Source organism: Nycticebus coucang, chromosome 21 (genome assembly GCF_027406575.1).
Source record: "Nycticebus coucang isolate mNycCou1 chromosome 21, mNycCou1.pri, whole genome shotgun sequence".
Classification (NCBI taxonomy): domain Eukaryota; kingdom Metazoa; phylum Chordata; class Mammalia; order Primates; family Lorisidae; genus Nycticebus; species Nycticebus coucang.
The window spans coordinates 11193693-11196473 of NC_069800.1; the positions used below are offsets into that span (position 1 = coordinate 11193693).

A 2781-nucleotide genomic window follows, 5' to 3' on the forward strand; every position below is an offset into this window, starting at 1 on the left:
CTGCTCTGCCTCTTGCCAAGGACTTTCTGGAACCGGGTGACCTCTTTTTCACTTAAGATCATTCATGTGTCACTGGCCCACCCTTCCCAGCCCCCAGTGTGTCTCCTTTCATACCGGGTGGAAGAAACTGACATGGGGCCTTCTCTTTTCCCCACTTCCATCCTTCTCTGAGTTCCCGGCAACACTCGCTCAGGCCCAGGCAGAAGCCGGGAGGATCAACAGCTGCCTCATGTTGGTACAGGTGGAGAAGCTACCTGGTAACAAAAAACCTCCTGGCAGGTGGGGTGCCTCTTCTTCTTGGGTGGGGGTCCTTACTGGGGAAGGATCAACAGCTGCCTCATGTTGGTACAGGTGGAGAAGCTACCTGGTAACAAAAAACCTCCTGGCAGGTGGGGTGCCTCTTCTTCTTGGGTGGGGGTCCTTACTGGGGGAGGATCAACAGCTGCCTCATGTTGGTACAGGTGGAGAAGCTACCTGGTAACAAAAAACCTCCTGGCAGGTGAGGTGCCTCTTCTTCTTGGGTGGGGGTCCTTACTGGGGGAGGATCAACAGCTGCCTCATGTTGGTACAGGTGGAGAAGCTACCTGGTAACAAAAAACCTCCTGGCAGGTGGGGTGCCTCTTCTTCTTGGGTGGGGGTCCTTACTGGGGGAGGATCAACAGCTGCCTCATGTTGGTACAAGTAGAGAAGCTACCTGGTAACAAAAAACCTCCTGGCAGGTGGGGTGCCTCTTCTTCTTGGGTGGGGGTCCTTACTGGGGGAGGATCAACAGCTGCCTCATGTTGGTACAGGTAGAGAAGCTACCTGGTAACAAAAAACCTCCTGGCAGGTGGGGTGCCTCTTCTTCTTGGGTGGGGGTCCTTACTGGCTAATCCCAGGGGCTTTTTGCTGAGAAGAGGCCTAGGAAAGCATCCTGCATGTTTTGCTCCATACGTACAAGACTTCCAGAATCTCACTGAACCATAATATAATCCAGAGGAGTTATCTCCTTTACAGGAAAGACCTGGAGGAACTCAAAACCAGTGAACTTCAAAGAACAGGAATCAGGGAGGGAGGGCAGGCTGCAAGGGACTTGGGAAGCCAAGGACAGGGAGAGGGGAAAGGAAGTCTGTCACATGCTGGGTCAGCTTCTTCGCCATGTGGCCAAGACTGGAGAGACGACGATTCTGTGGTCCCAACTTAAAGGCTAACTTTATTTTCAAACTGGCGCAAGTGATGGATGATTTCATAACTTTAGCTCCTATTGTTGAATATATTCCCCTTTGACATAATGAAGGAAAGAACACTGAAAATTGTCACCAGATCTAATAGCACCCCTTTTACTACACTACTGTGTAGATTGCTAACAGATCCAAGGAGAAATATATAAGAACAGACCTATTTCTCAGAGGAGTAGAAAAGAATGCAATGGTTATTAGCTGTGTTTATCCTTCTTCAGAGAAAAACAATTCCAATAATTTAAATGGAATGAATGGTGTTATGTTTCCTGGAAATTCACCAAGCTATACTTAGAGGTCTAACATAAACAGGCCCGGAGCCCCCGGGCCACTTAGTAACCAAAGGTTTCTTTGTTGACCCCCATAATGACAAATGGTTTACCCGAAAGCTTGAACAAAGCATCAAACTTACAGCCACATGAGAAAAATCACAGTGGGGCTTTGACATCTGAATCAGATGAGCCCTGTAAAAAATAAACACTCAGATGAAGATGCTGTGGAGCTGACATCCATGAGGTTCAGAGACTCAGGTTTGACAAAGAAGATGTAGTCAGGGCGGCACCCGTAGCTCCATGGGTAGAGTGCTGGGCACATACACCAAGGCTGGTGGGCTTGAACCCAGCCCAGGCATGCAAAACAACAATGACAACTACAAAAAAAAAAAAATAGTTGTAGTAGGTGCTTGTAGTCCCGGCTACTCCGGAGGCTGTGCAAGAATATCGCTTAAGCCCAAGAGTTTCAGGTTACTGTGAGCTGTGACACCATGGCACTCTACCGAGGGTGATGGCTTCAGATTCTGTCTCAAAAAAAAAAAAAAAAAGGAAGGTGCAGTCAGAGAAATAGCCTGACAACTGCTGGTGAAAGATCTTCAGTTAGGGCAGAAGAAACAAAAGCAACCTCTCAGGACAAAGACAAAGAAAGCATTGTACCAGGCAGCACTGTACAGGACACTGAGGTCCTGAAGACAAAGGCAAAGACCAGTCAGCACAGTACAGGGGAGGGAGGTGGTGAAGAGGAAGGAGGAGACCAGGCAGCACGGTACGGGGGAGGGAGGTGGTGAAGAGGTGGAGGAGACCAGGCAGCACGGTACGGGGAGGGAGGTGGTGAGGAGGAGGGAGGAGACCAGGCAGCACCGTATGGGGGAGGGAGGTGGTGAAGAGGAGGGAGGAGACCGGGCAGCACAGTATAGGGGAGGGAGGTGGTGAGGAGGAGGGAGGAGACCGGGCAGCACAGTATAGGGGAGGGAGGTGGTGAGGAGGAGGGAGGAGACCGGGCAGCACAGTATAGGGGAGGGAGGTGGTGAGGAGGAGGGAGGAGACCGGGCAGCACAGTATAGGGGAGGGAGGTGGTGAGGAGGAGGGAGGAGACCGGGCAGCACAGTATAGGGGAGGGAGGTGGTGAAGAGGAGGGAGGTTACCAGGCAGCACAGGACAGGGGAGGGAGGTGGTGAAGAGGAGGGAGGTTACCAGGCAGCACAGAACAGGGGAGGGAGGTGGTGAAGAGGAGGGAGGTTACCAGGCAGCACAGTATAGGGGAGGGAGGTGGTGAGGAGGAGGGAGGAGAC

The 2781-nt window shown here is 51.7% G+C and overlaps 1 pseudogene; it reads left to right on the forward strand.

The window, feature by feature from the left end:
- The first annotated feature begins 449 nt into the window (after window positions 1-449).
- On the forward strand, window positions 450-2234 carry LOC128573466 (serine/threonine-protein phosphatase 4 regulatory subunit 2-like; annotated as a pseudogene).
- Window positions 2235-2781: the final 547 nt, after the last annotated feature.